At 42.6% G+C, this 11,490-nt stretch overlaps 1 protein-coding gene across 6 annotated transcripts in view; it reads right to left on the reverse strand.

Moving 5' to 3' along the window:
• The window catches only part of SESTD1 (SEC14 and spectrin domain containing 1), a 155,929-nt gene extending 144,826 nt beyond the window's left edge, over positions 1-11,103 (reverse strand). For 3 of the 6 annotated variants that reach the window (XM_036072458.2, XM_036072457.2, XM_078071042.1), the window contains exon 1: positions 2,908-3,203. The gene's annotated coding sequence lies outside the window, so the exon portion shown is untranslated. Of the gene's footprint in view, positions 1-2,907; positions 3,204-3,288; positions 3,482-11,084 lie in introns of those variants that run through there. The other 3 variants (XM_078071047.1, XM_078071045.1, XM_078071043.1) reach the window with 3 other exon arrangements.
• Positions 11,104-11,490: the final 387 nt, after the last annotated feature.

The following is an 11,490-nucleotide window of genomic DNA, read 5'->3' on the forward strand; positions in this document are numbered from 1 at the left end:
GGATAAACCTAACTTATAGAATTATTTCAATGAGAAAATACACGTGAAAACTAAGTTAGAAACTATTATAAATTAGACATTTTTCTGAAGATAAACAAATGACCAATAAGAACATGAAAGCATACTCAACATCATTAGACATTGGGGAAATGCAAATGAAAACCACAATGAGATACCACTTCACACCCACTAGGATGGCTCTCATCAAAAAGACAACATTAACAAGTACTGGAGAAAATGGAACCCTCATACTTTGCTAGTGGAAATGTAAAATGCTACAGCAGCTATGGAAAATAGTTTGGCAATTCCTCAAGAAGTTAAACAGAGTATCATATGACCCAGCAATACCACACCTCAGTATACGCCCAAGAGAACTGAAAACATATGTCCACACAAAAACTTGTAAATAAGTGTTCATAGCAGCACTACTCATAATAGCCAGAAAGTGGAGAGAACCCAAATGTCCATCAACTGATGAAAGGATAATCAAAATGTGGCATATCAATCCAAGAAAGATTATTCAGCCATAAAAAGGAATGAAGTAGTGATACATGCATAATATGAACCCTAAAACTACTATGCTAAGTAAAAGACACAAAGGGCCACATATTTGTATGGTTCCATTTATATGAAATGTCCAGAACAGGCAAATCTCTAGACAGAAACTATATCAATGGTTGCCAAGTGCAGGGGAAGAGGAATGAGAGTGACAGGTAAATGGGTATTGGGGTTTCTTTTCAGCATGATGGAAATGTTCTTGAACTGGTGATGTTTGCACTACCCTGTAAATATACTAAAACCACTGAATTATACATGTTGTAAGAGTGAATTCTACAGTATATGAATTATACCTCAATAAAAGAAAATTATTATAGAAATGTAAGTTTCTGCTCCTTTTCATTAGTCAAAATGCTACTTTTCTCAAGAGGTTGTTCCTATAGCCTGTAACAGCTATAAAAGCTCTTTGAAGTTAGATGTTACCAGGATAAATGGTATTCTGGGTGAAGTAAAACTACTAATCGTGTTAGAGAAACTTTCTATGGATCAGATTAATTTGGTATAATTTTATTTCTTCAAAAGAAAAGTCCCTATTAATAGCAAGTTTGTTTTTAAGGACTAGAAAGAGCTTCAAGGAGTCTTTACAGAGTACACCGAGGGAAAAAAAAAATAGGCCAGGATGTAACACTCTTTTCTGCTTTTTTAATTAGTGGACATTTACTTTTCAGATATGGCCTTGCCCACTGATCAACTAAAACCCAAGTAGGTGGAACTTTGCAACCTCTACCACATTCCATGTTCCAATCTGCGGTCATTCTGCTAAATCCACCACCAGCTCCTATCTCCACTACTCTTTCCTATTACTATTTTCAGGGCTTACAATGCTTAACAAACTCTAAAAGTAATCAATTCATTCCCTAATATTGGGGAATTTATAGAGTAAGGCCCAAATTTTAAGATTAAATTTAGTCTAGATTACTTGATTAAATACATAGCAAAATGATTTCCTGGAGTTTGGGATAGAAAAACAATCTATAGAGTTGTGTAATGCTTTCTAAGTCATTTGGGAATTTTTTCATGTATTGGGTCATGGGGTAAAGACAGTCACCAACTTTTGTCCACAGAAATTATGATGTATAAAAGCTTCCTGGTTCTAGAACAAAGAAGCATTTTATTGCTCAAAGCAAAAGATATTTTCCTTCCATTTAGTATTGTTATACTAAAATAGCATACCAATGAAACCAACTAGGTAACAGCATGACCAAGGTATGTGAACAAAAATAAATTGTTCTTTGTTATGTATTCTTCCTTGCGGAGGGAGGGGGGGAGAAAAAAGTTTTTCACACCTAAGAAAATAAGCCAAAATCAAGCCAAAGAAAACCATATGGATTAATGTTTTCCAAAATGGGGGTATTTTGAGTGGCAATTTTGAGAGTTTGCCAACTTATGCCAGGATGTGTAGCGGGTATATTTGGCACGGACAAAATGTGCAGAAAGAGGTGACCTGCCAAACAGCTGCTACAGAGTTACTCCCTCAACAGCACTTCCAACTTCTGGGCTGGTATCTGTGTATGAAAGATGTCAACGCACCAAGAAAACCACTTGCTGTCAGAGCAGCAGCAAGTCCAAACCGTGCATCCCAGGGTGAAATCCCACCCGCACCCTCATGAGCCGGCCAGACTGCGGCTCTTTTCTACTATCAGTCTACCTAACATATAAAAAATAAATACATAACCACAAATCCTTGCCAACCCTCTCTTCCTTCCCTTTGTGACTCCTCCAAAGGCTGGAGGGATGTTAACATCCTGCAGGCCCGGGGGGAAGCCAAGCCCCAAGCCGCGAGGGAGGCATCCAGGAGCCTCCCCGCAGCCCGGGGGCCTCGGACGGGCGTCCCCCACCCAACGGGCAAGGCTGGTCACCGGCCACACAAAGAAGCCCGCCGCCGGAGCTGGACGCTGGGCTCGCCCGGGGGCCGGGCACCGCCGCATGTGGTGCCCGCACGCCCGGAGGACGAGACCCGCCGGAAAATAAGGATTAACGCCCAAACCTGTTGCATTATGCGGGTCCCTTTCACCCAGAAATGAACAAGGGCGCTCAGGGGTAAAAACCAGAGCAGCCCGGGCTCTGCGGGCCGCGGCCGCACCCGGCAGGCAGCGCGGAGGCAGAGGCCGCCCGCGGGGCTCCCACCTCAGGCGCTTTGTCTGCGGTGGCGGCTGCAGCGGGGCGCGGGCGCCCCTCCCTCAGCCGTGCGGCTCCACAGCCCCGCGGCCCGCGCCCAGGAAGAAAGCCGGGCCCGCCGCCGCCGCCGCCTCCGCCTCCGCGTCCACCCGCCCGCGCTCGCCACCCGGCCGCGGGGCCTGCGCGCTCCTCCCGCCCGGGCCGCCTGGGCCGCGCGGCGCCCACACTCACCTGGCTGGCGCTGGCGCGGGCGGCCGGCACCTCCGGGGTTGGTGGGGAGGACGCGGGGACGCGAGCGAAGCGCGGACGGAGGCGGAGGGCGAGGCGGGAGGAAGGCGGGCTGGGGGCGGAGCGGGCCTGGACGGCGGCGGCGGCGACTCCAGCCACTCGCGGCAAATCGCGTCCCGGCCCCTCCGTGCGTCAGGGAAGGGGCGGCGGCGCGGGCGGCCCGGCGACCTCCCCGCACCCGCGGCCCGACCCGCGTCCGCGCGACCCCGCGCGCGCGCGAGTAGCGGCGGCGCAGCGACCCCGCCCGGCGCGGGAAGGGGGTGGGCCGGGGAGTTCCACAGGGGCTGCGGTGGGGGCGGGGCGAGGAAGGGGCCTTCAACTCACCCCTGGCAGATCCTGCGAACCTCGGCACGCGCTGCCCATTCCGCAGCGGTGTGGGTAAAGAAAGGAGCACCGGATCTGAAGTCAGGAAGCCCGGGCTTAAGGAAAGACCCCGCTACTTGACGTCTTGCAAGTCGTTTGTTTTCTCTGTCCTCATCCTGAAATACGTAGGTTTGAGTACATGGTCTTCAGGATTTTCAAAATTCTGACCCCCACAGTCTGAAGAATGAAGGCAGCTACTGGGGAATGGGTCGTAGTGAGGAAGGGCTGGATTCAGGGCATTTGGTTTTCTTCGGGGATCTTTCCATTGGACAGACCAAAATTTATTCACAAATGGCCCTCTGATAATGGCTACTTCCCCATCTTCACCAACCCTAGTTATTTTTCTACAAATGTACCGACTTCAGAGTCCTCCTTCTTCTAATTTTATTGCGCAAATCATTTTTATGTCATTTCTTGAATTCAGTTCAAAAGAGTCATCAGCTAATACACACAAGCTCAGGACAACCATACGGTCTCAATCCCAGGCCTTCCGTATTACCCACTGTGCCGCTCACTTCGGTATCACCTAGTTCCATTGATAAAATCTTGCCATTCTAACAACTAGGCAATCAAATTTCTCCCCACTAAAGTTCTCTGATTTGAAATCCCATGGATGAATTCTTCCTCTTAATCCTGTGACTAATAATCTGTCTCCACTATTTCAACTTTTTGCCACTCTCTAGGTCAAGCCTTTCTAATTTCACTTCTGCTTCTGTTCCACTGACTGTCAGAGAATGCGCCAAAACCAAAGAGCCTCCCTCTTTAAAATTCTTCAGAGGCTGTCCACCTAGGACAATCAGGTTCAAGCTAATTACCTGGTATACAAGGCCATTTATAACGCCATCCCTAGACCTCTTCAGCTCCAGCTCTGACTCCCACCACATTTCACGCACAGATGCAAAAGCCTGTCTCAATATCTCTGGACATTTTCCCCCATCTGAAATCCATTCTTCATTTAACCAGGTGAACTCCTACTCTCCTTCAAGATGATAAATGCATCACTTTCTCTTTGGAATCTTCCCTGACATCCCCTCTTTCCTCCACACCCACATGCTCACCCTATGCACTTACACTGAATTAAATACTCTTTCCTTTATGCCTTCATGGAATCTTTTATCTCTTCTCTATGATTATCCTTAGTACTTTTTTCTTTTTTCTCATTGCTTTGCTTGGTGGTCTTTTGTTACTAGACTGAGTTCCTTAAAAGGATAGATATTTTTGTCTAGTTCATTTTTGGTTCCCAGACATAGCAAAGTGCTCAGCACTAAGAAGTTTCCCTTTAAATATTTGTTGAGGGTTGACGTCATTCCTTCCAGCAAATAGATGTTGAGCATCTACTCATCAGGAGGGAAAGAACAGTACACTCCACAGTCCCTGCCTTGCTTAACCTTCCACAGTATTTTGTTCTTCCTTTACTAGGTGGCATTCTCTGCTTATCATTTAAAACCCTCTCCTACTACCACTCACATTCTTTGCTTGTTTTAATAAAGCAAGAGCATGCCAAACAATCCATTACAATAATTCCCAAACATCTCTGCCTTTCCTCTTTCCATATCCTCTAGTTCCACACTGTATTACCCAGTTCGTAGATAAGGGATAACTGCTGTAACAGAAAACAAACAAACAAACAAAAACAAAAATTAGGTCGTAAATCCAGAGAATGAAGTTGGAATGCCATATTTTCCAATAACTACTGAATTAATGAACATAGCTCAATCACTTAAGTTCACTAGGCCTCGCTTATTATGTTCCTTTGGCTCTATGATTAGCCTTCATTTTCAACATTTTGTTATTAAGGTAAGTAAGTCCTTCTTTATACAGTACATGTATAAATTGAGGGACTACCAGATCCTTGGAAAGTAGCTGTCCAGCATATGCTTGAACTCCAAGTGATAGGGAACCACTCACTACCTCACAACAGTATTCATCTTTGAACCGTCCTTCTAGTCCTTTCATTGAACTGAAATGTGTCTCCTTATAAATTTGTAGGTAGTTATGGTATTGGTAGGAAATACCACTGGATTTAAGTTCCAAAGTGGTGTAGTCAGATCCCAGTTATAATACTTCCTAGCTGTATAAACTTGGACTAGCACAAAACCACTCCAAGGATGTTTGTTCAACTCTAAAAGGGAAAAACAATACTACCTTAAACCATTATTATAAATATGAATGCAATGTGTATTAAAGTGCCCAGTGAATCGGAATCTAGTACCATGTATTGAGTACAGAACGGTCCCATTCCCCCTCCATATATAGCCTTGTAAATGTTTGAAGCCAGCAACCACAGCCCATGCCTTCCCACACCATGCTTCCCTCTCATGCTCCTTTCGTCTTCATACACTCTCATCTAAACATACCCTACTGCCTCTTAAAATGTGGCATCTGGAACTGAGTCCAATGATCCAGGTATGAAGAGAGGAATAGTAAAGTACACTCTTCTACAATTTTATAATCCAAAATTCAGTTTGATATCACAATAACATTTTTGTACTACCGCACACTGTTCATAAATAGCATGTTTTTGCCAACCAAATACAAACAGAAATACCCCCAAATCTTTTAGAAGTCTTTAATACATCTATAGCTATAGAACCATATCTCCTTCAGCCTGTATTTGTGCAATTTGTTTTTGAAGACTGAGTGCAGATCTTTGCATTTATTCCTCTTAAATATCACTTTGGAAGTTATGTACCAGGAGCCCCTGCCAAAATAGAAATCAGTGAAAGGAGAATAACATTTAAAAAAAACTTTCAGTGGTGGGGGCAAAAGAATCCCAAAGGCACTTTAAGCAACAAATTCCTAAATTCCTAATTTCTCCCCTATAATTTCCCTCAGGCTTTTTATTAAAAGCCACATTTAAATGTTATCTAAAATTAAATAACTTTTCATACTCATCTTGTTTTATTTTTTATAATAAATGAATGTTGAAAACACCTTTTATGTGCATGTGTTTCCCACACATTATTCACTGGAACTTCTGAAGAATTCACTGAGGTAAGGCAGACCAAGGCACCATTTTACTGAAGCTCAGTAGGCTTAGGGAATTTGCTGAACAGTCACTCTGCACCAAAATTGGCTTCTTGGAGAAACTGTCCCACCCACAGCCCATGCTGAAGGGGAGGCCCCAGGCAGTACTATTGCACTGTGTAATCCCTGAATCACTGCTGATTACCCCTGACATATGAACAGCCAGGTAGCACCCATTCAAAAATGACCTGGAGGGGTGAGGAAAAAGCACTCAATCCCAAAAAGCTGGTCCAATCAGGCCAGCTGAATCCAAAAGGAGACACACAGGGTGCCCATGGGTGAGTAGGGCTCTGAGAGAATAATGTCAGCCAATGACTAAACAGAAAACATCTATTCATTACACATTCAACTCATGTAGTCAACAAATACTTATTAAGCATCTCTGGTTCAGGTGCCAGGGATACAGTATGGACAAATGACACAAAAATTCTGCCCCTTCGATCTTGCATTCTGGTGGATGGGACAGGCAATAAACACAATAAGTAGGTAAATCAAAGAGTATATTAGAAAGGGGTAAGCGTTGGATAAAAATTAGGCAGGAAAGGGGACTAGAAAGTGTAAGGGGTATGGTACAGTTTTTAATCATAGGACTAGAAAAGGCTTCACTGGGAAGGTAGTATTTGAGCTAAGACTTGAAGGAGATGAAGCACTGACCCTGTGATAAAGAAGACACACATAGTTGAAGCTAGGGAACCAACCGGTAGTGGGCTGATCACGAAGCAGACAATGAAACAATAGCAAAATCAGGCAATGCAGAGAGCAGGGCATTCAAAATTCATGTGGAAGATTTTTAACAACAAAGTGATCAGGGCACTGCCGCATATGGACTAGACCAAAGCCTTTGCTGATGGGGTCTCACTATCTATCTACCTATCGTCTATCTATCATCTATCTATCATCTATCTATCTATCTATCTATCTATCTATCTATCTATCCATCTATCATCTATCTTTCTATCTATATTTTTAAGTAAACTCTACACCACATGTGGGGCTCAAATTCATACCCCAGGATCAAGAATCACATGCTCTATGGACTGAGACAGCCAGGCACCCCCCACAATCTATATATTTTTGTTTTGTTTTGGGGTTTTTTGATATTGTTTTATTTTGTTTTAGGTTTTTGGTTTTGGATTTGTTTAGTTTTCACAAAATCTATAATTTTTTTCATTAGTTTCAGAGGTAGAATTTAGTGATTCATCAGCTGCATATAACACCCAGTGCTCCTTACATCAAGTGCCCTCCTTAATGCCCATCACTCAATTATCCCTTCCCCCTACCCACCTCTCCTCCAGCAACCCTCAGTTTTTTAAAACACTCCCCGGGTGATTGGGATGTTCAGTAGGATGGGAACCCCTGCTCTAAAGAAAAGATCCACCAACTGATGCCTTGGGTTCTGAAAACCCTTCAGATTCTATGTTCCAGAAAGCCCAACCCAGGGTGCATCCCTCTTCTCCTAGGACACTTGGTTGTTCAACTTTTCTGTTATTCCTGGGAAGCCTGATATCCACAGCTGAGATTTCAGTTTTTCTAATTTGCATACGTATTCTTTACCAAAGGAACAAGAACCAAATCCCAACCCTATTCCCTGAGGGCACATGTTTGAGTCCGTATCTTGCAATGCAAAATTGCCTAACATGCCGCAGTCACAAAGCTAAGACATGGTGGTGCTGAAACCGTAGCTCTGAGTTACTCTTCTCCATGCTGCAACTCCCACCTTTAGGGGCAGAACAAAAATGGAAATTTGGGGGTATTTCTTTAACATTTCAATATCAACATTTGAAAAATTGCCAAAATGTTATATTTTAAAATCTAAAGGTGTATAATATTTGTTCTAGGAATGTACATGTAATACATTACAGAATTTTTAAGAAAAATATTTAATAATTTTATTTAAAAAATAGTTTGAGGACTCAGTTTACCAGTTTTTAACGTTTGACATTGTAATTCAAAGCTCAAATTTTCTCTCTTTCACTAAGGAAGTTAAAAAGACCTGTTTTGGTTTTGTTTTTAATATACTTTCATGGCCCTGAAGTTATATAAATAACATTTTTAAGGTTTGTTGTTGTTGTTGTTGGTCTTGAGCACCTGTTAGTTCATCATCTAGGCCAATGTATTTGGGGTCCTTTATACAACAAAACTTTTTCCAAGGCCAACATAGTTTGGATTCACTTGTGTCACATAGGTTTCATTTCCCCCAGGCACATTTTCACAAAATGTTTTTGGTAAACAGGCCAAAAGAAAGAGTAAAACGTAGCATTTGATTTTTTGTAAAATCAGCAAAAGCCTTTCCTAACAAAACTGACTTATTTTTCTAGTCGTCGAGTCATTAAGTTTTAAAGCTGGAAGAGACCCCCATCTATTCCAACATCTTCATTTTCCTGTGGCCCAGAGAAGTTAAGCAACATACCTGACTCTACAGTTAGTTAACAAAACATCAAAGACTAGAATTTAGGCCTCCTGACCTAGAGTAGTTAATATAAGCTGAAAGCATTTGAATATTTGCAGGATCATCTGTCTGTGTGTAAGTACATGTGGTGTATAATTTAGGCATAACACAAGTTTATCTCTTAAACATCAGTAGTGCTTGAAAACTATTAGAAATAATAAAAAATGAAATAAAATTTCAGACTAAGGAAAGGTTCTAATTTCAGCAATTTATTATCACTCTTAATTAACAAGCTTTGTAATAGAGATTAGCAAAGGAGGCCAAGTTAAAAGCAAATTGCTTAAGTAAATTGTTTTAAATGTGTCTGGCAACATATAATACATTACATAATAAAATACAGTAAACCAATTATGCCAATTTTTGTAGTTCTCTCCAATAAATTTTCTTCCAATAAGTACCATTAAGTGTCACTATATTATATTCTCAAATATGTGTTCCTGAGTCAGAACTCTTTGGTTGCAAGTACCAAAGCCAATTTCAACTGGACTGGGATGAAGGGGTGATGGATTTTCTGGAACAGTACTGTGGATTTTCTGGAGTAAGAGTGAGGTAGCTCAAGCACACTAAAGGAAGAATTGCATTGCTGGGAGTTCGAGTAGGCAGTTAGTTAGGTTCTAACAGGATTCATGGAGGCCAGCAATGAGGAAACAATGGCCAGCTATCAGGAAGGTCAGAGGCCTGTCCTGGCAGCACTTTACAAGAAGCCAGATCAAACCAGACAGGCCCAAGATGGTGGGTACCATGACAGGAAACCCCTGCCCAAATAAAGAAGAAAAAGTACAGAACCCTTGCTTCCAAGAAATCCCAGCCCCAAGTAATGAATATTCTACCTGCTAATTAACAACCTTCAGTAAAATATAGAATCCCAACCCCCAAGGTGTGCAGCTCTCTCTCTCTTTCTCTCTCTCTAGAGCTTGTGGGCTCTCACATCTCCAAAGTGTACTTTTGCTTTAATAAACTTTCCCATTTGTGTCACTCGTCTGCTGTATTATGTGTCTGTCCTTGAATTCTTTCTCATGACAAGACCAAGAACCTTCCATGATATCTTTGGGGTGGGCTGGGTTGAGGCCTCAGAACCCGGGGGGTCTCCCCAGTTCACCTGGCAACATGGGGACCTTAGAGACCAGAGCAGAGAGCCAAGCAAAGTCAGTATCTTTCTCAGCCCCTTCTGTGAAACCTGTTTCTCTGTGACTTGCCTTCCATCTGTCCAGCAGCAAACCAGTCTGTTTTCGACCACGTGGAGAAGAGCCCCAGGTGGCACTGGGTGTAACAGCCTCCAGCTTCCAGAGAGTTCTTGTAGAAAACTCTCAGAAGCGGCTGATATTTTGGGTCACATGAATGTTCAAACCCTGAACAGTAGAACTGGTTTGGCCTATGAGGTAGAGGGCTGGGCATCATTAATGGGCAGCTTCCTTTAGGTGAGGAAGTCTCCTAAGAAGATAGGGGCATTACCAGGACAAGGGAGAAAGGAATACCAGGCCAACCGAATAATAGGTATTCGCTGCAAAATGTGTGCTTCTCTAAAGCTCACACTAGAAAGATGATTTTTTTTTTTTTAAAGATTTTATTTATTTATTAGAAAGAGGGTGAGAGAGAGAGAGTGCGCACGAGCAGGGGGAAGGGCAGAGGGAGAGGGAGAAGCAGACTCCCCGCTGGGCAGGGAGGTGGATGTGGGACTTGATCCCAGGAATCTGGGATCATGACCTGAGTTGAAGGCAGATGGCTAACCAACTGAGCCACTCAGGCACCCCTAGAAAGATGATTTTTATGAAAATTTTTTACCTACTCAAATATTAAAATTGTAATATAAATTACTTCAAGTCTCATTTAATATTAAAAACCTACACTCAAGTACCCTTTTTCTGGTTTGTTGATGCTTCTTTAAAACCCTAGCCTAGAAAAATCCTTCAGTTTATTCATGATTATGGTAGGAAAATACAGTTTTGCTTGATGGGAGCATTTTTACTTACTACTCGCATTATAAGTCAAAAAAATTTAGATCTAAAAATATTTTATTCAAAGCTGAAGAGGTAAAAGCACTTGATTGTCAAATTCAATCAGCATAGTGAAATAGTCAGGTCTCATTCAAAGAGTATTAGTTAAGTTACAGAGAGAGTTCTTCAGTTTCTGTTACATGGTGTTTCAGTACGGGGCTAGGTCCTAGTTATTAGTAAGACAGAAAAGAATGTTAAAAACAAGCTTGGTCCAAGTCATAAGGTTTATTTTGTTTTTCTAATGTGTTCTAGTCATCAGCCTGAATACAAAGGTCAAGAACATTTACCTCAGCCATTAAGCAATGTATTCTGCTCCAGGCTCTAAAATCGGAGGCCAGGGACGAAAGTCTTCCCTCCTAGCTTCAATTCTCTTGTGGTCAGAAGTGGCTCTCTTGTTGATCTACACATAAAAAAAATCCCATGTTCTTGAACAAAACAGGGACAAACCACATTTAAAAATAATCTCCACCCATTGTCAGGCTCCCCCCACTCTCTCACTGTCTCCAGCTGCTGTGGGGAGGTGTGTGGAACTGGTCTGTGACTCCAGCAGCTGAATGGAAGGAAGCTCAGGAGACGTCCCACCGCACCAAGTCGGAGGAGGCCCTACCAACACAAAAGTAAAGAATTGATTTGGTTGTGGGATAAAGTGGAAAATGGAAAGAATTGCCTTTTGTATCGGTCCAACTTTTCCTC

Source organism: Halichoerus grypus, chromosome 4 (genome assembly GCF_964656455.1).
Source record: "Halichoerus grypus chromosome 4, mHalGry1.hap1.1, whole genome shotgun sequence".
Lineage (NCBI taxonomy): Eukaryota > Metazoa > Chordata > Mammalia > Carnivora > Phocidae > Halichoerus > Halichoerus grypus.